This window comes from Balaenoptera borealis (genome assembly GCF_965194805.1).
Source record: "Balaenoptera borealis genome assembly, chromosome: 13".
Lineage (NCBI taxonomy): Eukaryota > Metazoa > Chordata > Mammalia > Artiodactyla > Balaenopteridae > Balaenoptera > Balaenoptera borealis.
The window spans coordinates 62851816-62876764 of NC_138870.1; the positions used below are offsets into that span (position 1 = coordinate 62851816).

At 35.0% G+C, this 24949-nt stretch overlaps 1 long non-coding RNA gene across 1 annotated transcript in view; it reads right to left on the minus strand.

The window, feature by feature from the left end:
- Window positions 1-14767: 14767 nt before the first annotated feature.
- LOC309609807 overlaps window positions 14768-24949 on the minus strand; it is a 76088-nt gene continuing 65906 nt past the window's right edge. The window contains exon 3 of the long non-coding RNA XR_014233592.1: window positions 14768-24574. This is a non-coding gene — a long non-coding RNA (uncharacterized lncRNA). The remainder of the gene's footprint in view (window positions 24575-24949) is intronic.

Sequence of the window (24949 nt, forward strand, 5' to 3'; positions counted from 1 at the left end):
AAAGAAAAAAAAAAGACCATTGAGTGTTATCCACTCTATATGAATACAAAATTATGAATCATAAAGCAAGGCAGGTCTCTGAGTAAGCTAGAGGAGCTCGGGCTGATTCCCGATATGAGTCTAATGATGAGTCAATGGCCAAACTATTTATAACAGAGTCGGTCCCAGCAAGAGATAAGAGCCTGTGCAAAGCTTCATTAAAACTGGTATTTCTGCTGGCAGCTACCATACTAAAGGAACAGTTGTGATACCATCAGTGCAGCAGTCCTATGTAATAAACCAACGAACTCTTTGTATTCTTTCAGCATCAGTCTATGGAATGAGAATATTAACATAGTTATATAAACTAACCTCCAATTTTGAAAGCTACCTAAACCAGAACTCTCAAAGATTTTTGTCTTTGGCTAAAAAAACATGATTCCAAATCTTAAAAGAAAAGGAATCTTTAACAAATGCAAGAAAGCTAAGCTGATTTAATGTAACACAATATAAATGTGAAGTTGATTATATATAGCAAAATTACATCCCAAGTGCAAGTACATCATAAGGAACACCATAAAGAAAGAATATTGAATGTTCAGTGTGGATTGCCGTAATCACACTCTAAAAATTCATTCAATAATTTGAAAACTCCATTTTTGGGGACTGGGTGAATTGGTTTGCATAAACCTAATATGGAGTGTAAGCACAATATATAAACAGTAGGCCTTCATTTTGCATTTATAGAAAGCTGAACAACTTCAGTGCTAAGCCATTCTGTCTAATCCAGATAATTATAAGGACCACATACACTGGGTTTACTGGGCTGCTCCTTTACATGCAGTTATCTCGGACCCATATCACGTAGCTTGAATAAGAATTATTATGAGTGTTGCTAAAATCTTCTTTTTTCTTTTCTTTTTTTTTAGCAGTCTGCACAGTATCCTCAGGATACTAAAGTTAATGAACTACTTGTCCAATGGAACAGGAAGTCTCAAATTTACGGTGCATCAGGGGAACTTGTTAAATGCATTGCCGGGCTCAACCACCAGAATTTCTGATTCAATAGGTTTAGGGTAAGTTTTCAAAATCTGCATTTCTAATGGGTTCCCAGTGATGCTGATACTGCTGGCCCAGGGACCACACTTTGAGAGCACCATGCTAGAATACTAGGTTATGAATGAGAATACATGACAAAGGACCTTATTTAGTCACCATCCATAAAAAAATCTGTAAGCTAGTGATTTTTCTAACTTCTGAGTTATCTTCCCTAAAGATAATGGAAACATGATCATTTTCATGAAAATATATTAGAAACCTCTCTGGAACCTTCCAGTTTTAAAGTTATAAAATGGGTACCTTATAGGGTTTTTATGGTGGATAAAGATAAGGCATAGAAAGCATGTGGCCTGACATAGAGCTAGCATATATTAAATTGAAAAATGTTAAGATAACATAGAAGATAAAAATATATAGGTATGCAATATTATTTACTCAGTCTCTTCAAAATACCTAATCCATGTTTCATCTTTATAACACTATAGAGGAAGATCTGGTGATAATACTCTTATCTTAAATAATGGGAGAATGTCACCTCCTCCCCCAAAATATTTCAGTTTTCTCAAGTTGGAGAATTATCTAAGCCATTCTGGGAACAGGTTTCATGTCCTGTAGCTTAAGACTGAGCTCTCTTATCCCTCTTCATTTTGCAAAAAGTAGAATACAGAAAACTTTATAGACTCTCCAAGAGCCCATCTTTCCTTTTCAAGGCCAGTGTTCTAAGCTTGAAAAACCTATACTTTGTATTTCAGTGAGTCCATATTTTCTTGGTCAACGATCATCTGCATCTAAGGTGAACCTCTATGCCATGCGGTAGAGAAGGCTATTCAAAGTGCTCATCTGAAATAAACAGATTGGCCTGATAATTTCTCCTCTGTTGCCTCTCAAGGAGAATTAACTGATCTTGTCTCTCAGCTGTTGCAAAGACAGATAATAAATGACCAACTGCTGTAGATACCCCTCTCTCCTACTCTAAAAGCACAATTTCAAAGAAAAAAAATGTTTATAAAAATGAAGAGGGAAGTATATTCAGAGAAGTTTACAATATTTGACTCTGGGTTATTTAAATGGCTATTTTAAGTCTTTTTTTTTTTTTTTAACCTCATGACAGAATGAAAAATTCATGGAGACATTGATAAAGATAGGAAACAAATTAAAAAAGCCCATGAAAGGTTTTGATAAAATACCTCTATGCTGAGAAAGAGTTGAGCTAGCCTTCATAGCTTTCTAGACATACATTGCAAATGCACAGAGCCATCAAATTTGAATGAAGTGAATGACCTCTCCACAGGTTTACCAAAGCAAGAACAAGGCTGCCCAAGGGATCTCGATGCAGTCGAAGCATTTGGGGAAAGCATTTTTGTCACTACTGAGAACTAAAAAATATACCTGGCCTCTGAGTTGCAGAGTTATATATATATTTTTATCATTATAAAAAGCTTTTTAAGATGAAAGGAAATCATCTAAGATTTTCTCTGTAAAGAAGATAGAGGAGGAAGCAGGACACAAGGAAATACAGCAAGAGAGCAAAAATAGCGACACTGAATAAAACCAGATGAAACCTAAAGTACAAACATATTATTTATTCATTTGACAGTCTCTGGAATCAAACAAGAATTACATGTTCTGAATACATCAAATATTAGAATTTTCCAGGGATAACAAAAAAATAAAAAGAAGGAAAGCAGAGGCAGTGATCATACTACATCCTAAAGTGAAACTCAAGGAGTTTATTCTTGCTCCCTTGAACACAACGAATTGCTCTCACTATCACCCTCCAAATTCTACTCTCTCTCAACATTTTCTTTGTTGTAAGGAATCTCATGTGCTGCACTTATCTATATTGGTCTCTAGGTCACCCAGGAAGCAGTGATAATTTTATCAAAATTAGCAAATAATGAGATTTTACATATATATCACCTTACTTAAGCCTCGCTTATGTTTGAGAGAGGCATACAATAATCCCCATTTTCCTGATGTACAAATAAAAGTGAAGTTGTTTGACCATGGGACATAGTAGGTGCTATAGCAAGAATTTGAACACCTGAATCCAGAACTCCAGCTGTAAGTGGTGAACTGCATTGACTCTTGAGGAAGCAGCTACAGGGTTCTGAATATTTCAAGAGGGAAAGCAGAGGTGGCAGCAGTAGCCACACAGACACCTAAACCAAACAATTGGACAGACTTTGAGATTTGCTCAATCCTTTTGGGTAGCTGCCAAGCTATGTTAGAGAAGAGATGGAAAGTGAAGAGAAAGCATGGATGGTACAGTAGTATGCACACATCCATACATTTTTCTCTTCTTAAAGCTATATCTTTTTTTTTAGAATATACTCTTCTCCTATTCCACAAAAGTCTACAGGATTCTGACGAGGCTACTATTAAGTAGACACACTTGCCTAGCTCCTGAGGTATGTTATGACTAAAGAATACTTGTTACTTTCTGGGGACAGTTTTGGGGCAGGCACAAGAACCAAGATGGGTTCTAGGAGAAAACGGGTGGTCTTTCTCCATTTTATTAAGATCTCGAACTGAAAAGACAGTGCAGTCTTGAAGGGGTTAGCCGAGCATACTTCTTATTTGGAATAAAGGCAACACAAAAGAAAGAAAAATTGAGAATGAGAGAACCAGTGAAGACTGATATAAACTGATGATATCGTCAAACCTGTCAATCTTTGGACCCTGAATTCAGCTGTGCTCAGTCATGTCAGATCATAAACTATTTATTTGATCAAACTGTCAAGTTGATTACCATCGCTTCCAGCCAAAAGTGTGTTGATTACCCTGGTGCCCCTGTTTTCCGAACTTGAAACTAGGATTCATATTTTTAAAACAGCAATGTTACCTAAAGGGGGTGTTAAGACAAGTATTTTAGATGAAAATGGTTCTTACAACTATAACAATTACATAGCTGACACTTACTAAGTGCCAAGTACTATTTAAAGCACTTTACAAATATCAAGTTATTTAATTCTCACAATTGTATTGTCATAATACTCATTTTATGCATAAGGAAAGTGAGTCCCAGGTTATTCCCAAGGTCACACAGATAACATGTTATTGTTCACAAGGTCCTTCAAGATCAGTCCCAGTTACTGCCTTGGTTCAGGCTGCTATAACAGAATACCATGGACAGTGTGGCTCAAACAACAAACATTTATTTCTCACACTTCTAGAGAGTGGGAGGTCTAAGATCTAGGTGCCATCAGATTCAGTGTCTGGTAAGGACCCTCTTCCTGGCTTACAGATGGCTGTCTCATTGCTGTGTCCTCATTTGGGGTGGGGGAGGGGAGACAGAAAGAGAGAGAGCAAGAGAGACAGATTGGGAAAGCTCTGATCTCTTCTTACAGGGCACTAACCCCATCATGAGGACCCCACCCTCATCTAAACCTAATTACTTTCCAGAGGCCCCACCTCCTAATACCACCATACTGGGGGTTGGGGCTTCAACATATGTATTTGGGGGCACATAAACATTCTATTCATAACAAAAACACCAGTTCTCATCTTCTAGGGTAGCCCAGACTAGGGGAATGCAAATGTACCAGTATGAATTTCCAAACTTTCTCACACTCTTTTTCATTATATGGGTTGCATATAACTACTGATGCTTCATCATTCCAGAGCTTTGATGACTGGAAGGTAAGTGAACCACATTACGAATAACCCAGAGACATGGAGGAAAACAGATGGACTCCCAGCTATCTCTCTATCTTCATGGCATTATAGAGAAAATTACTTCTGAAACTGAGAAGCAGATTGTAGAGAAATATACAAATTTGCAGTCTAGTAATGTATGCATCTATTATAGTCTGAAAGTGTCCCATTTACAAATAAACATATGTCTAAAATGGCCCAATTAGCACTGCCTAAAATGCAGGCCAGATCTTGCAGATATTATAAGTATTCGTTATATTAAGCCATAAAACAAAAGATACTTAAGGGACTTTCAATTCCAGAATTAAAAATATTCCATAGGGAAAACTTACATATTTAATGAGAATATATCCAATTTGAAAATGGAAAGCTAGGATCATACACTGAATAATTCAAAGGGAGGTATTTTGAAGAAGCCTTAATGTAACTTTAGATTGAAATATGGTGATGATGATGATGAAACATCTACCTAAGAAAATAAGAATAAACATTCTTTGACATCATTGGTACCAAGTTATCCCATTTTTGTAAAGTTTTAGAAGATTTCTCTTTGTTCAGTCTTGTTTTATCTCTTTTGACAAGGTCATAAAGTAGAAAATGTCTAAAGGGACAATAAAATATGTGGGTAAGTAGTAAGTACTACTATTCAGTTTTTTAAGTTTTTTATTGTCATTTTCACTGAAGAAAATTTATCAAAATATTTAACAATCTTACAAAATAAATATTTTACAAAAAATTAAAACAAACCTATAAAAACAATCACTGGGATTTTAGTTTAGGGAAATAGGACTAGTTTAATTGGCAAAATGCTATTATTTATTTATATATATATGATACATATATAAAAGGATGTCATGGGAAAGCTAAAGGCACATTAGAACATTGCAGAATGACTTACACAGTGATGGTAAAGTGGGAATATGAAGGAATCCAGGAGCCTGAAGTTTGTCATGTGCTCTCTGGACAGTATTTTCACGAGGTCCAATGAAAAATGTATATGTAGAAGCACATATTATGAGGTCATTGTATATACAAATATATATAATACTCATAATTATTTAATATTTGAACCTAACAACTAACTAGAAAAAAATGTGACAGACACACAGACTGCTACGTAATAGGGGCTAACTGCACTTTTTATTGTTTTTGTATTTTGGTTGTTTGTTTAATAGGAATGCAAAGAATAAATAGCGATAAGCCTCCGGCACTTAACTTCATCACTATTCAGGTTTTGGGCTTTGACACATGACACCCAAGAAACTACAGTGCATTAGAGGAAGAGTAAAGTGTTCTAAATCTGCTACCACCGTTCACCATGTGTGACCAGAGAGAGGCAATTGGTTTATGTAGTTTCAGTTTCATCAACATAAAAAAAACTAGTTATATTAAATATTCTTTTGTTCTTGTAAGTAATAGAACTACAGTTTGAAATAGTTCTATAAAATAGAAAATATTCGTTTAAGTACGACTGGTTCTAGAGGTGTAAACTTTTTTTGTCTTTCTCTCTCCTAACCCTAAGTTTTCTTTCCTCTCTGTGTTTGCATCATTATGCAATATCATGTGATATACATCATATTCTCCATGTGACCAGGGGAGGGCGCTGTCAGCAGCTCCGGGTTTACATAGTCCTAACAGCTTACGATCCCAGAGGAGGATAAATCTTCTCTCTCCCATGGCCTATGTACCAAATCCCAGCTTAAGCTCTGAATTAAGCTGTTGGAGTGGCACAGCCATTCCTGAGTCAGTTACCAGGGTCAGGGATGTATAGTACTCTAAATCACAAGCCTGCATGGCATGGTTACCCCTATGGCCCGAGCAGAGGCACGATGTGATTTCAGTCCCAAAGAGTCAACGTACTGGAAAAGTGTGTTCCCAAAGAAAACAAGGAGCAGGGAAAACTTCCAGAATTATAAGTGAAAATTATTTGTAATTATACCCAACGCCCATCAAATAAAGTGTGAAAGTGGAGCAAAGATGTTTGCAGGCACATGAGTCTCTTATCATTTATTTTCTGTATCCTGTTTTCCAAAAAACTATTGGAGGATGTATTCCAGATGAAAGAAGGAAAACACTAAGAAAACCAACAAGCATGAGAATGAGGAAATAAGGCTTCTAATAAGAGAGAGGTAAAAGTAACCCTCCAGATGCTGGCAAAAGATATCCCATGGCAAGCTCTGCACAGCTGTCCTAGAAAGTTTGCAGAAGCAGACAGAGGAGTTATGAAACAAATTGATAAAATACATAATGTATATGAGGAACTTGAGAATAATTTTACAGTTCTGTCAGAAACCTTAGCTAAATTAATAAACAATTTGTAGAAAATCAAGAAAAGGAAAAATGAGACAGTTAATACATATAGGAAAAAAAGTTTTAAAGAAAGGATTTTTTTTCCTATTTCTAAGAATTTATCTCAAGGAACAATTAGACAAACATGAAAAGACATATGTAAAAAACTATCCATTACAAAATTGACTATATTAGTAGAAAAGTGAAAATCAGAAAATCAGAAAAGTGAAAAGTAGAAAATCAAAAAGATTTTGATTAAACTATATACACTTATGGAGGATTATTACATACAATGTTCTAAGCACTTCAAAAGCTGTAAGTCATTTAATCCTTATAACATTATGTAATATCATAGCATGCCGCATGGCTTTGCTGTGAAAAATATTGCATAGTCATAATAATGCAAACACTGAGTACTGAGTGAACTGAAACTGGTGATATAAATACATATAGGCTCATGTAACTAAAATGGAAAAAGGAGGGAAGAGGAAGCAGATATGGGTGAAGGGAATGTAAAAAAAAAAAAAAATCATCTTTCCTTGTAATGTGGAATGATGCCTTAAGCTGAAAAATAAAAAAAGGCAGGCTAATCATGTTGTTGATAAACATGGAGGTAAACTTGTAAAGAAAACTAGAACTTAAAAATGGAAGACTTGAAAGTGGTACCTCTGAGGAGTGAGAATTGGGAAAAGAAGGGCTAAGAAAGATGTTTTCAATGAGACATCATGAGTGTTTAAATTGTGAATATGTATTACTTTGATTGTATATAAAATATATATGATATACTCCATATATGGGGTATATTTTCATAAAGATGTAGATTGAAATTTCCATAAATAGAAACATTAAAATGAATAAATAGATGAGTTTGGAGAACAGGGAAAGGGAATTTTCAAAGATAATGTGAAGATTTCAAAAGTTCACTCATGATGATTGATTAAGGAAAAAAGGAATATTCATCATGGCTTCTCTTTATCTCAGTTACTACATTGCTCAGAAAACATAGTATTAGCTATTTGCTTTTACACACTCTGCTTTTAATTTCTAGGGACAAATACCTCCTAAAAATCTGTAATTATTTTAGTTTGTGATTTCATCATGTTAATCCCCCATTTAAATGTGGCCAATTAATATAATTTATTGTATATGAATTTCAAAAAGACTCGAGTTCAGAATTGGGTGTGTGGGGTGACTCTTTTGAATGGCCGGATAAAGGCAATCATGGCATAGATGTTATTTGACATTTGCTGATGTCTGGGGTAGATGAAAAAATTTGCACCACAAAGTACTCTATGTATCACTGCATTAAATAGTGCCATTTTAATTAGAACTGTAAAATAGTATTTAAATTCCGCTGTAGTAGAGATTCCAGAGAAAAGTCGTTTCATTTTCATAGCCCCTTTAGAATGACATGCTTCTCAGCATGGGCATCAAAGAAGTTTTTTTGCATAAAGCCATTATGGATACTTTGAGAGGAACTGTTAAAGCTGGTGGTGAATCCCCTGATGGAGACCTCGGAATTAAATAATTTGCAAAGGCTTGTCCTTAACTTTCAGGAAGTTGTACCTTATGAGAAATTCAATTGTCTTTATCCCAGACTTAAAGAGGCAGAATAATAAAAGTTCACGGGGCCAGGTTGGCCTGCTATAAAATCACAGCTCTGCCCCTAATTAGCTGTGAGAATTTGGACAAATTGTTAAGCTCTTTGTGCCTCAGTTTCCTCATCTGTAAAATAGGGATTAATATTCTCATGAAGATTAAATGTTAATGTAGGTAAAGCACTTAGAGCAGTGCCTTGCTATAAGAAATGCTCCCTCTATCATTGCTTTGAGTGAATACTTGACATAAAAGTGTTCATTGCCCATGATAAGACAGAATAAGTTTGAATACTGCACTATGAATTGCTATTTATATTATCTTCTGGTTCATGTCCTAGTGGGATGTGTGAATAGTTTCAAAAAGCAATAGAGAAGGATGATTGAGTATTACATTGAAATAAAAAAGTACTAGCACCAAAAATGTGGATTACTCACAGAAAAATAAATAAATAAATCATGGTCCTTGTTTGAGTGTTTAGAGAATTGTTAGCTCTATTAATGAAGTCTTCACCCAATTTCAGTGCAGTGATTGAAAAAAATGGAAGAGACACTAGAAAGTTAACAGGAGCCACAGCATCGTAAAAAAAAAAAAAATTGGCTTCCACAATAGTTACTGTGCCAGCCCTGTGTCAACATGACGATTGACAAGAAAACAATAGCCACACTCAAGGTTAGCATAAAGGTGAGCCAACATCAGCTGCAAAGACCACAGCCTGCAGCACCAAGGCTACAGGAAGGTGAGGAGGGAAGGCTGGCATCAGTGGCATGACAGCAAGACATCATTAGCCGAGATGAGAATGTTTTCGTAACTTGGGGTTGCCAGTAAGAGAAAGGGGGGACATGGAACTGGACTACTGTGTGACTCCAATAAGAAAGTGCCGGGGGGTGGGCGGTGGAGGACCTCTGAGCCAGAGGCTGCTTTTAGGGTACTTTTGATATACCCTTGTCTCCTAGCTTTTCCTTTTCCTATTTGGGTCACACCAGGAAATATAGATGATGCAATTATTATAGAGAAATATCAGAGATATTAGGTAAGTAATTTGTATAAATTACATCCTATCTATACAGCAGCACTCTTTTATCTGGGGATATAAAAATGTATCTGTACTTTGTTTACAGATTTTTGTCTATAAAGGATAAGTTTCTCTTTGGCTAAACTTCTGTCCTTATACCTATGTATACTTAAATTTATACGTGTTCCGTATTGTCCGTGGGACAAAATAATTTTAAAATGCTCATGCCTCTGTGATTTATTTACAATGCACCAGTGGAATCATTAACGAGAGACGTGTTAGAGATCATCCATTACCACTGTTGTCAAAATAAAAAAAAAAAGAAGACACCTTTAGAATAACATTATAAACGTTATGAGAGTGAAAATTTTCCATTGGAAATGATTTAGAAAAACAGTGGAGGAATGCAATGGACTATATTTTTGTGCTCCCCCCAATCCCCCGCCACAACCAAAATCCATATGTTGAAATCCTAATACCCATTGTGATGTTATTAAGAGATGGGACCTCTGCGGGGTGACTAGGTCATGAAGGTGAAACCTCATGCATAGGATTAGTGCCCTTATAAAACAGATCTTAAAGACCTTCCTCACCCCTTCTGCCATGTGAGGACACAGCAGAAAAACGACAGCTTATGAACCAAGAAGCAGGTTTTCGTCAGATGCCAAATCTACTGGAATCTTGATCTTGGACTTCCCAGCCTACAAAACTGTGAGAAATACATGTTTGCTGTTTATAAGCCACTCAGTATTAGGGTATTTGGTTATGGCAGCCCAAATGGACTAAGACAAGGAAAATGGAATATTTTTTTAAAAAAACATAATATCTAATTATGTTTCTAAAAAGTTAGACATGTGTGTGTGTCTGTGTGTGTGCATATGTGTGTTTGTGTGTTCAATGTAGTTGTCAGTCTTAGGAACTCATTATCTTCCATTCATGCTATTTCCCATAACTGATGCTGTATATTCACTGAAAAAGCTGACATTATTGCACAGTCGGCTTGAAATTTTCCATGCACCACAGTGTAAAACCTTAAAGTTAAGCTCTGTTTCCACAGCAACCACAGTTTAGCTCCTCAAGCATAGTTAGACTTTTTTTTTTTGTGGTCTTAACCTACATGTACCAGTAAGGCTTGCTGATCTTTGATGCAGCATTTATAAGTTTTATTGGTTATATAAGCCTATGCCTGTGGTTTCTTTCCTGCATTTGAAAATCCAATGACAGTTTTACACAGGACTAATTTTTGAGGTACAAATTGGGGGAAAAATAAAAGCATAATTGTAAGCAATTGGACATTCAGCTAGTTTTACATTTTATGTAAAACTAAGGACTAGTTCTTTCAAAAAGATGTGGATTTGACAATTCATCTATAAAAACAGCAAATCTGATCCAAGTTTTAAGAGGCCTCTGCTTTGCACACAAACACATACTTGTACCCTCGAGTAATTAGGGTTTCTCCTGTGCTACTGATGTTCTTCCACATGCCTGTCTCATGCATCTACAAGACTAAATGAATTGTGTGTACTGTGGACAATGGCCTTTAATCACTCTTCTCTAACCAGCTAAGTCTCCTGGCTTCCCACTTAATCAACCTGAGTCTATATAACACTTATACTTTTTTATAGGGATACTTCATCTTCTGGAAAAAAAAATTGCTCAATTGTTTCAATCACAAGAGATTCCCTTACACACACACACACACACACACACACACACAAACACACACAAAGAAACAGGAACAACTGAATTGAACCTTTTGACAGAGTTTTATTATAAGCATGGAAACATTCATGTGGGAGCAGTCAAGAAAATGACTCTCCAAGGATTTGGGGGAAAGGCTTTCATAAACTTAAAAAAAGTAACATTAGGTTGTTTACCAAATATCAGGCTGCTTGCTTCCTAAAGAATGATACCTTGTTTTGATCTCTCTGAGCAGATCTTAAAGACACAGTTTTCATTTGGATTATGTTCATTGTATGTTCACAAGACTTCATGTTCAGATGTTTTGGTATCAAGTTTGAGAATTATTAGTTACCATTAGATTGCAAAATTTCTTCTCAGTGAGTTTTTTCTTACTTCTGTGTTCATGACTACTATTTACCATTTGGAATTGTGTTCTGTGTACACATATTGCTGAGACGGGACCTGGGACCTGGGGTCCTTTGCTGCTGTGCTTGCACCTGGACAAACTTCTCCTCAAGCAACGAAATACAAAGAAACTATAAGGGACTAAAAATAACTGTGTCCATGTGCAGTTGGGGCAAATCATGACACCAGACTAAAAAAAAAAAACAAAAAAAAATCCCTGCCACTTCTGAAGAGCTGGGAGAAAAAGCCGGGTACTGCGCATGATCTCTGGACACAGCACCACCAAAGGCATGGCAAACCACCTAAGCCACCCTTCCAGCCTGACCCCTGGACACACCCCTACCCTCACCCCATATAAGGAAACAGCTCGCCCCCCTCCACCTCCAGCGAGGGAGCTAGTGAACAAGGGAAACTGTTACTTGTTTTCACTCCCCCCTGCTGCAGCAGGGGCCCCAATAAAGCCTTGCCTGACTTTCTTGTCTGGCCTCTTATCAATTTCTATTGATTAAGGAGGCCAAGAACCCTGGTTGGTAATATTGCCAACACAATCACACACACACACACACACACACACACACACACTCTCATTGGATTTTCTCTCGAATCACCCAAAGTAATGGTCAGAGTATGTGAAAACCAATGCTGGGCCAATGCACTAGCCTAAAAGATGAAGGCAAGCATTTCCATCTCAGATTTCCAAATAATCCTGTTCATTGCTTGAATACTTCATTTATTTTTTGCACAAAATAACTGGCCAAAATCATTCAACTGTGCAGTTTGGTAACTCTTCAAAATTATGGTTCATAAATATATATGACTTCTCAGTGATTCTTAGTGCTGCATCCATTTTTATCCATTCACAATCATTCACATTACTCAGAGCAAGTATTCAAAATTTTCCATATCTCCTTCTAGCTTTCTAACACTTCTCCTTCAGCATAAAAACTTCCTTTCTATTTTACATGAAAGATGGATGTCATCAGGTGTGTCCGTCACCAGCTGCTTCCACCTATTCAGCCTACAAACTTTCGTATACCAATAATTCTTCCCCTCTTGTCTCGGAAGAAACAAACTAGTTACATCTAAAGTATGACACCTCTACTCTGCATGCTATGTTCACTACCCTTTATTGACCTTGGGAATTTTCTCCAGCCATCAGCCATAAGTTATTTTGTTGTATATTGACAGTTTTTCTCCACTTCTAGTTTCTTCCCCTCTGCTTATAAATGCACATAAGTGTTTTTGCACTTAAAAATTAAAATATAATAAAATAGAAAGTTTAGAAAGTTAAAGTTTTACCTTTGAGTTTCGCTCCATCTATTATTTCTTCTTTCTTTCACTTCTAAGATGACCAAAAGAATAGTCTAAACTCATCATATTCCTACATCACCTCCTCCTATTTGTCAGTCCACAATGCTTGAACTTTTACTATTACCTCATTATTCCAATAAAACTGCACTAGTTAAGCCTTGAAATAATGCTCTGATTTCTAAATCCAAAGTCATTTTTTATATCCTCTTCGCACTTGACTATAGCTTTCAATACTGTTATTATCCTTTTTTAAAATCTATCTCAACCCTTGGAATCCAGAATATCATCATCCCATCCTCACTTGGTTCTCCCCCTTGTTTCTTTGCAATCTCATTCACAAGCCTTTTTTGCCTTACTCTGCCCTACTCTCTCATCAGTCGTTTTTTCTTTCACTATCTATTCTCCTCTTTGGGGATCTCATACATTCTGATGGCTTTGATTGTCCAGATTTGAACTACTTACCTTCCCTCTCCTCCACCAAACTATATTTTCTAGTTTCATCTTTATTTGTTCAGTGATAACAAGATGCAACCTAAGGGCCAGGATAGAGTACTGGGATTCACAATCAATCCAGTTATATCCATGATTTATTTCATAAATTGCTCAAAGTTTTATAACTTTTTTGCTCCTAATTATAACTTAAAAGTGTCCTCCCATCTCAGTCCCTATACTCATCACCTTGCTTTTGCTCTATGTAGATCACCTGGAATATTAAATTTGCCTTTTACTTGGACTTTCTACCTCCAGTCTTGTTCTCCTCCAATATATTCTTTTTACTTTTCCCAAAGTCATTTTTTCACATATGCAAATTACACAGAAAACTTAGTAAATATTTGCTGAAATAATACAAAAGTGTGCAAAAGATGCACACAAAAAAGAATACAGACCAAGGGAATTTTTCATATTTCAAAGGAAAGGACAAACATGAGAACTTCTTTGTCAATAGCCAATCTCATTTTTAATAATGTCCCTATGAGTTATTCTATATATGTCTAATCTCCACCCCATATTCCTGTATTTATGGCATCTAACGTATGTCTTATGTTTAGTTCTTCAGGAGTCAGTTATTTTTTATGCAGGAATGCTCTTAAGATCAACACCTGTAAGAGAAGGAGGGAACTAGGGTAGGTTGGAGACAGAAGTTGGACTCCAATGAAGTTGTAACAGGCTTCAGACAATTCCACAGGGAGATCTAGAGCTGAGATGGCCATTCTAAATTGTCCTGAATTAAGGCAAGAGAACTGGGTCTTTGTAGCCCTAAATAGACCAGTCATTGGATGTGGGCTGCTTAGTGTGCCCCCAATGAGGATGCATAACTTCTAGTGAAATAGCTCCTCTTGTCAATGGAAAGCTATGAGCCACCATCATTCATACTCCTGGTAGCTGGAGGAATGAGCTGGGTCCCTTACCCTAACAAGGACTGTTCAGTTTTCTGACGGATAGCTCACTCTCTTCCTCCCACTGTAAATGCTATCTTCTTAACTTCCTAAACCCCACATGAAACAACAAACTCTCTGTAACTTTCTCTAACCCCCTCTGGCCACCAGTTAACCCACTCATTCCAGAACACACAGATGACAGAATTATTTCAAAATCACAAGTATAGTTTATTTAAATAAATTTCTTGACTCCTAATGACCTACAGATTAAAACACAGACTTCTGTCTCATCATATCAAAAGTACTCTTACGTTTGCCTTTCCTGTCCTATGGAATCTTGGTCCCTGAGCCATAGTTTATCTGGACTTTTTTCATGCCCAAAGCAACAATGGCCTTTTTTCATAAATAAAATCAATTTTATTAATAAAGATCTTTCCACATGTCCAGAGCAAATAATTAATGAATTCCGAAGAAAAAACCTACATACAGTGAAATTAGAAGTATCCCAGGGTGACAAAAAATAAATTAAATAACTAATCCTTATTTTACACACGTTCTTCTCTCTGTTTAGAGCTGCAAAACCTCTCCTTCTTCTTCAAGAGGCACCTTACAACTCTCTCTTTTGTAAAATCTCTCCAGCATCTTCAGGCAAGATCAAACACAATCTCTTCTGTGTTTTCACTGCTATGTTCATCAACACTATTAGAATATTCAGTGTTGTATTTCCTTAATCTGCTTAAATGGTGCTCTCCCTTCCTATCTTAACCTCTGTAATATCAGTGCTGCCATATTTGCCAACACAGAGTAACTGCCAGATATAAGTTCATTGAATAAATGAAAGAATAAATGAATGACATAGTTGTTTCATTCTAGCATATACATTTGAATATCAAGTAAGCAAATATGGCAAATATGCCTAAGAGATTTGTGTAGGAGTATATGTCAAACATGCTTTCTCTGTTTTACTTTTGTTTGTATTCTTTTTTTCCCCATCACTCGGAAAGCTGGAGAATCTATTGTTTCCACCTACAATTTCTCCAAATGCCTGAAAAAAACTAAATGTATGAGTAATATTTTTCAGGCAACGATCTAGAAGCAAATCACTATATTGAGACATTAAAAATTTTTTCTAAGATTATATCTTTTGTGTTATAATCCCTGATTCAGCTATTCCTTGCTATAAATGTTATATACTTATGCTTATATTTTTTTGTTTGATCATTGAATAGCTACTTGGATACCTGTGACTTTCAATATATCTTACAATTATAATGTAAACAATAATAAAATATATTATTCCATATACCTTTTTGAAAGCTTCATGTAGAAATCAATTATTTAAACAAATATTTTATGATGTTAATGTCTCACACTTCTTTTCCAGTATTTCCTAAACTAACATACAATATTACAACAATTTTCATAGAAAATTATCAGAATTAACCACATCTTTATCTTTGTTCACAGTAGTCAAAAGAAGCCCGACTCAGCTTATAACTACCTCTGATCAGAAAGCCCTCTCAGCTCTGTTATCAAAAATGTCTACAACTTGATCACTTTTCTAGTTCCATTGTGATAACTCTAAACAATGTCACAATCATCTTTTTCCAGGATACTAGAAAGGTTTCTTTCTGCTTCCAACCGTGGCCTCAGATCTTCTACTAGATATTTAAAAAATAATAATTATGACTCTCCATAAGAGCTATATATATTTTGTAATGCTCTGTAATGTATATTATGATAGAACTTCCTTTTTTGTTTTCTAGACCAAATTTTGACATCATCTGGCCACAATTATACACTGAACATCTTTGAGAAACCTTTATCCAAGAAAAAAATTATTGTTGTTCTTATTGTTTTATTTTTAAATGGGAGAAATATATGTGTATTTGTAGCATGAGGAGAAGGATCAGCTGGATTTGGAAACATTAAAAGTATAAGAGAGACCAAATAATTGGTTAAACACATGTCCAGAGAAATTTGATAGGCTTAAAATCAAGAAAAAGCTAAAGGGTTTACCATTTCAAGAAGGAAACATCTAGAGACATGAGGGAGGAAAATTATGTGTTGAGAATGTGGTTAGACTTTAATATTTCCTAGTTGTAAACTATGTAATAGGATAAATTACCCAAACACTTTAAGTCTCAATATTCTTGTCATTTGTCATTTGTTCAACAAACATTTATTGATCATCTGTCATGTATTGTCACTCTGCTAGGCATTGAAAATAACATGGGGGGAAAAATAGTAAGGATATTTGCACTGATTTATTTTATAATCTTACTGTAATTGGGACAAAAGAATTACAATGAGATTATGTTTAGAGCTAGGATGGGAGAAGTACAATGTGTTATGGAAGCAAAAGGGTGGGGTATATAACATATGATAGCGGTCAGAACAGCACTCTTGAAAGACTAGCAAGAGAAAAAGAGACTTGAATAAAAGAATTTGACTCTGGAAAAGATGCATTGTTATGAAGGTAAGTATAGTGCTCCAGACAAACCAAACAGTATATGCAGAGGCCTAGAAGAAGACAGAGTTGGTTAAATACATATTAAATACAAAAATTTAAAAAATCATTAGGGCTGCATCACAGTGTGTCAAAGCATAGAATTGGAAAAGATGAAGTTGAAATGGTAGGCCGAAGCTAGATTAAAAGACTATGTAAGTCAGTACTTAAAAATTGATGTGCACAGAAATCATCTGGGATCTTGTTAAAACCTAGATTCTGAGTCAGTAGTTCTGGAGTGGGGCCCTAATATCTAATAAGCTTACAAGTAATGCTAACACTGCTGGTCCATTTGCTGGCCCACGTTGAGCATCAAGGATTTAAATCAAGTTCAGGGGTTTGAATCTTATATCTATTCCCATGAAGATTCATTAATAAGTTTAAATAGGAAAGTAACTTGATCAAATTAGTGTTTGATTTTTTTTCATAAGATCCTTCTCATGCCTTATGAAGACTGGATTAGAAAGTGAAAGGTCTGCAGGTAGGGAGACTTATTAAGAGGCAATTATAATATTCTAAATTATACAAGTATCTGAGAGATGATTGTAAACTTGGAAAGTCACAGGGGGGATAACAAGATAAATTTAGTAGCTAGAGTCAAGAGAAAACAGTAATAAGTTGAATGCACGTAGAGAGGAAGGGAAGCATTAAGTATGATGCCCAATTTTATGGTTAGAGCAAATGCATGGAGACTGATGATAATAATGATGCTTGTAATAAACAGCTAAACATATTCAATATTTATTACATGCCATGCACTAATATTTATGCTTTTAAATTACTTAACTCACAAAAAACCCATGAGCAAGGTTCTATTGTATTTCCATTTTACAAATGAGGAAACTGAAGCATGGGTTGAGAAATTCAAAATTAGTAGAGTGCATGGCACAAGACAAATTTTCAGAAAATGGCTATTATTATTATTATTCAAATGAATCTGGAGTTGGAAAAGAAAATGATTGAATGAATTCTTTCCTGACAATGCCTATTTTCTTGATTTTATGGGAGGCAGAGTCACTCTCTAATAGAGAGAAATAAAGGTTGGGTGTGGAATAAATGATAGTGATGAAACAATCAACAAAGTGAAAAGGTAATCTATTGAATGGGAGAAAATACTTGCAAACTCTATATCTGATAAAGAGTTAATGTGCAAAATATATAAGAAATTCCTACAACTCAATAATTTTTTTAAACTCAATTAAAAAATGGGTAAGGACTTGAACAGATATTTCTCCAAAGAAGACATACAAATGGCCAAATGGTATATAAAAAGACACTTAACATCACTAATCAATAGAGAAATTCAAAACCAAAATGAGATATTACTTCATACTTGTTAGAATGGATAGCTTTAAAAATTGATGATTTCCATGATTCAAGCATTCAAGCCTTCCTTAGTTGCTTTGTGCTCATTTAGTTCACAGATTGAGTTCAGTAGAGAAAACTATTTTTCTGTTAGTGTACAAGAAGAAAGCCTGATAATCCCTTCAATTTGAAGAGAGAGTTCCCATGAGATGAAATTTAATATTTTGAATTATTTTACTTTACATGTTTCTGACAACTATTGGATATGCTTAATTATTGGGCAACACAGTGAAACTGGAAGGATTAGTTCCTTCAAACCAGTTTCTAATTTATCTTATATCTCATTTTAATGTTTTCATATTTTATAACAAAAGAAACCAGATGCAAATGTGTGTCATATGCTTATTTCCCATTCAGAAATACAATTTCATATTATTACCGACTTTCAATTGAGCTCATCATCTTTCCCTAGACAAAGTGATGGGAAAAAGTCCTTCCTGAAATTTAGAGTTGAATGCACAAAAGGCATTCTGTTTCCTAATGTGATATGAGAGGCAAATTATTAAATAAGAGAAATATGTAGATATGTAGCTCTTTTGACGGTGCATTAAATATGTGTGTAATTCTGTTCATTTTTCTGCTTTATTTGATATTGTTTATTGATATACACTTTTTCCTCTACTGTTCTCCATAAAATGTAAACCTCCTTCGTTATAAAGCAAGTATTCTTGCCTTCTTGCAGAGAGCATCTTCTTTTGTATCATAAGCTTATATACCCTGTAAAAGTAAAGTGCAACTACTTTTACATATATGAAAGGAAATAAACAACATGGATAACTGTTTCACCCACTTTAATCAACTGGTTGTTATAATTGTGATTTCTTTTTTTTTTTAACAGCTTTATTGGAGTGTAATTGCTTTACAATGTTGTGTTAGTTTCTGCTGTATAACAAAGTGAATCAGCTATATGTATACCTATATCCCCATATCCACTACCTCTTGCGTCTCCCTCCCACCTTCCCTATCCCACCCCTCTAAGTGGTCACAAAATACTGAGCTGATCTCCCTGTGCTATGCGGCTGCTTCCCACTAGCTATGTATTTTACATTTGGCAGTGTATATAAGTCAATGTTACTCTCTCATTTCGTCCCAGCTTACCCTTTCCCTCTCCCTGTGTCCTCAAGTCCATTCTCTACGTCTGTGTCTTTATTCCTTTCCTGCCCCTAGGATCATCAGAAGCATTTTTTATTTTAGATTCCATATATATGTGTTAGCATATGGCATTTGTTTTTCTCTTTCTGACTTACTTCACTCTGTATGACAGACTCTAGGTCCATCCACCTCACTACAAATAACTCAATTTTGTTTCTTTTTGGGCTGAGTAATATTCCATTGTATATATGTGCCACATCTTCTTTATCCATTCATCTGTTGATGGACACTTAGGTTGCTTCCATGTCCTGGCTATGGTAAGTAGTGCTGCAATGAACATTGTGGTACATGACTCTTTTTGAATTATGGTTTTCTCAGGGTATATGCCCAGTAGTGGGAGTGCTGGGTCATATGGTAGTTCTATTTTGAGTTTTTTAAGGAACCTCCATACTGTTCTCCATAGTGGCTGTATCAATTTACATTCCCACCAACAGTGCAAGAGGGTTCCTTTTTCTCCACACCCTCTCCAGCATTTGTTGTTTGTAGATTTTTTGATGACGGCCATTCAAAACGCTGTGAGGTGATACCTCATTGTAGTTTTGATTTGCATTTCTCTAATGATTAGTGATGCTGAGCATCTTTTCATGTGTTTGTTGGCAATCTGTACATCTTCTTAGAGAAATGTCGATTTAGGTCTTATGCCCGTTTTTGGATTGGGTGCTTTGTTTTTTTGATATTGAGCTGCATGAGCTGCTTGTATATTTTGGAGATTAATCCATTGTCAGTTGCTTCGTTTGCAAATATTTTCTCCCATTCAGAGGGCTGTCTTTTCATCTTGTTTATGGTTTCCTTTGCTGTGCAAAAGCTTTTAAGTTTCATTAGGTCCCATTTGTTTATTTTTGTTTTTATTTCCATTTCTCTAGGAGCTGGGTCAAAAAGGATCTTGCTGTGATTTATGTCATAGGGTGTTCTGCCTATGTTTTCCTCTAAGAGTTTGATAGTGTCTGGCCTTACATTTAGGTCTTTAATCTATTTTGAGTTTATTTTTGTGTATGGTGTTAGGGAGTGTTCAAATTTCAATCTTTTACATGTAGCTGACCAGTTTTCCCAGCACCACTTATTGAAGAGGCTGTCTTTTCTCCACTGTATACTCTTGGCTCCTTTATCAAAGATAAGGTCTCCATATGTGCATGGGTTTATCTCTGGGCTTTCTATGCTGTTCCATTGATCTATATTTCTGTTTCTGTGCCAGTACCATATTGTCTTGATTACTGCAGCTTTGTAATATAGTCTGAAGTCAGGGAGCCTGATTCCTCCAGCTCCATTTTTCTTTCTCAAGATTGCTTTGGTTATTCGGGGTCTTTTGTGTTTCCATACAAACTGTGAAATTTTTTGTTCTAGTTCTGTGAAAAATGCCAGTGGTAGTTTGATAGGGATTGCATTGAATCTGTAGATTGCTTTGGGTAGTAGAGTCATTTTCACAATATTGATTCTTCCAATCCAAGAGCATGGTATATCTCTCCATCTGTTTGTATCACCTTTAATTTCTTTTATCAGTGTCTTATAGTTTTCTGCATACAAGTTTTTCTCTCCTTAGGTAGGTTTATTCCTAGGTATTTTATTCTTTTTGTTGCAGTGATAAATGGGAGTGTTTCCTTAATTTCTCTTTCAGATTTTTCGTCGTTAGTGTATAGGAATGCAAGAGATTTCTGTGCATTAATTTTGTATCTTGCTACTCTGCCAAATTCATTGATCAGCTCTAGTAGTTTTCTGGTAGCATCTTTAGGATTCTCTATGTATAGTATCATGTCATCTGCAAACAGTGACAGCTTTACTTCTTCTTTTCCTGTTTGGATTCCTTTTATTTATTTTTCTTCTCTGATTGCTGTAGCTAAAACTTTGGGAGCTAAAACATGTTGAATAATAGTGGTGAGAGTGGGCAACCTAGTCTTGTTCCTGATCTTAGAGGAAATGGTTTCAGTTTTTCACCATTGAGAACGATGTTGGCTGTGGGTTTGTCATATATGGCCTTTATTATGTTGAGGTAAGTTCCCTCTATGCCTACTTTTGGAGAGTTTTTATTATAAATGGGTGTTGAATTTTGTTGAAAGCTTTTTCTGCATCTATTGAGATTATCATATGGTTTTTCTCCATCAGTTTGTTAATATGGTGTATCACATTGATTGATTTGCATATATTGAAGAATCCTTGCATTCCTGGGATAAACCCCACTTGATCATGGTGTATGATCCTTTTAATGTGCTGCTGGATTCTGTTTGCTAGCATTTTGTTGAGGATTTTTGCATCTATGTTCATCAGAGATATTGGCCTGCAGTTTTCTTTTTTTGTGACATCTTTGTCTGGTTTTGGTATCAGGGTGAAGGTGGCCTTGTAGAATGAGTTTGGGAGCGTTCCTCCCTCTGCTATATTTTGGAAGAGTTTGGGAAGGATAGGTGTTAGCTCTTCTCTAAATGTTTAATAGAATTCACCTGTGAAGCCATCTGGTCCTGGGCTTTTGTTTGTTGGAAGACTTTTAATCACAGCTTCAATTTCAGTGCTTGTGATTGGTCTGTTTATATTTTCTGTTTCTTCTTGATTCAGTCTCAGAAGGTTGTCGTTTTCTAAGAAATTGTGTATTTCTTCAAGGTTGTCCATTTTATTGGCATATAGTTGCTTGTAGTAATCCCTCGTTTCTTTGTATTTCTGCAGTGTCAGTTGTTACTTCTTTTTCATTTCTAATTCTGTTGATTTGAGTCTTCTCTCTTTTTTCTTGATGAGTTTGGCTAATGGTTTATCAATTTTGTTTATCTTCTCAAAGAACCAGCTTTTAGTTTTACTGATCTTTGCTATAGTTTCCTTCATTTCCTTTTCATTTATTTCTGATCTGATCTTTATGATTTCTTTCCTTCTGCTAACTTTAGGTTTTTTTTATTCTTCTTTCTCTAATTGCTTTAGGTGTAAGGTTAGGTTGTTTATTTGAGATGTTTCTTGTTTCTTGAGGTAGGATTGTATTGCTATAAACTTCCCTCTTTGAACTCCTTTTGCTGCATCCCATAGGTTTTTAATCGTCATTATAATTGTGATTTCTATGTTCATAAATTATTCTGGACATTTTATAAAATGAAAAATAGGTTTTTCTGTATTTTCTCACATCTGGAAATGTGATATATAGTTATTTCTAAGCATTAATAGTGAAATGAATCACACAGTTTCATTTTAAATATACATATGAATATGGATATACAAATAATAGGATTTCTCTCTGTATCTTACATGTAAGTGTGACTATAAAAAGAAATATTATTTAAACAAAATAATATTATTTTAATATTTTTTATTTCTAAGGCATTTTATAGAAACAATATTAGAATATTAAGAGCATGTCATCCATTTCCATACTGAAAATTAGGAAATAGACAGTTTTAGGCTATAAAATTGCAATAATGTTTACTTTTTTTAACTACTTTTTTTATGAAATGTAGTTCAATTTACCTTGATCGCTATATTAAAAGCAAAATTAAAAATAAGGGTGAAAACAGCCAATTTTACAGTCAATGAAATAAAAATACTTTGTGCAGATGCTTTGTCTGTATTTAGAATTGAATAATTCATCTGTTGTACCTCATTTGATGTTTACTCAATCAACAAATTCTTAAGTGATATATCTTAAACCGGTCATGCACCCAACACTGCACAAGGGAGAATATCAAAGAAGATGTTGTTTTTGTCCTTAGAGAGCTAACCATCTAATTGGAGAAACAAAGAAACAAAAAGTAATGAAAAAACATTTATAGGCTCAAGGAATTAACACTTAGTATAAATGTACTATCAATTCAGAAAAGAGAAAGATCATTGTGGAATGGAATTATAAGAGTCAACTAAGGGCAAGAATGGAGATTGTGTTAGATTTACTACTTTGATTTTGATTTCTCTTATCTCCTCAGCCTATCCACATTTTATTCATTCTTCATTGTAAAATCAATTCCAATTTCTTATTTGAAGTCAGTCTTGATTAGGTCTCCCCGCTTATCTGAGTTCATGTTTCATTAACCATTTTAATATCTATTGCTCATTATATGCTTATTCCTCATATGAAAATTCCATTGTATTCCTTGATGTTATCCTTGAAAATTTCCGAGAAGTGAAATCTCTGGAAATTCAGTTGCGTGAGGATTGTTACACATTTTACCAAGTTTCCCTCTAGGAAGTCTGTGTCCATTTATATTTCAATCAACCAGTGATCATTTTTGTTTATCATTTACCATACATTTGCCAATAGTGTATATAAATCTTGGTTAATCCTTGTCAATTTTATAGGAAAATGGTACTTAATTGTTGTTTTCTTTGAAATTCTTTATTAATAAAGTTAAATATTCAGCAAATCTGTTTATTGGTCCTTCGTGTTTCCGCTTGTAAGAGGCTTTTTCATGTCTTTCACACGTTTTTGAAAGGACTACTTGTCTTTTCCTTATTAATTTATTTAATAAATAAATGTATCTACTTAATTTATTTCTATAGTTTCTTAAAAGTTTATAAATTAAACTTTTATAGTTTATTTAGTTTAGTGATGATAATTGACCCACAAAATTTAAATTTAACAATTCATGTAGTATTTAATTGTTTTTCTAGAAAAGAAAAGACACTTGTTTTAGGTATACTTTTACTTTTCTTGTCTTTCTTTGGTATTTGACCCACATGATCAGTAAGTATTAACTGGATGCTGAACAAATTACTTGTCGAACAAACATTGGAAATCAGTTTTCTTACTTACTGACTACATCAGCTACCTGAAGTTTAAATTTAATTGAATTTAACCTTTTTTTCTATTGTTTTGTGGAAATACAGGTCTGCAGAGTAAAAAGTTCTTTGAGTTATCTGTGATAATCATAACTGATGAACTATAGTGAATTACTGGTTTTCAATACCACATAAATTAAAGTCATTATTAAATAAAAATGAACTTTCTATTCAAAGAAAAAGAAAAAATTAGATAATATTTTGCATACATGATGTGGTGGTTTTCCAATTCTTTGATTCTTCCTCCCTTACAAGATGGAATTAGTCTTTCCTCCTCCTGAACTTGGGCTTGTTTTTGTGACTGCCTCAAAGAATAGAATGTAGAGGAAGAGATACTGTGTGACTTCCAAAGACAGGTTGTAAAAGCCATGCAGGTTCAAGTAATTTCTTTTGGAACATTCACTCTGGGAGTCTTAGGCCTCCACGTTGGAAGTACAGCTACATGGGAAGACAGAGAAAGACAGAGAGAGAGAGAGAGAGAATGGCTTGAAGAACCTTAGCTATTTGTGTCTTTCCAGTGTACATGTCAGACATATGAGTGAAAAAAACCTTTGAAATGATCCCATCTCCAGCTGCCATCTGCGGCAACCATATGAGAAAGACCCCAAATGAGAAATGCTTACAGCTCAGTCAACCCACAGATTTGTGAACAAAATAAACGATAAAATTTTAAGGTACTCCTATAAGGTGGTTTGTTACTTAGCAATAATCAGACACATGGCAAATAGTTTCATTAAATGAAACAATTTAAATTTTTCATTATATATTCTACTGAAATGTCTTCTGTCTGAAATATTAAATGCCGTCTTATAA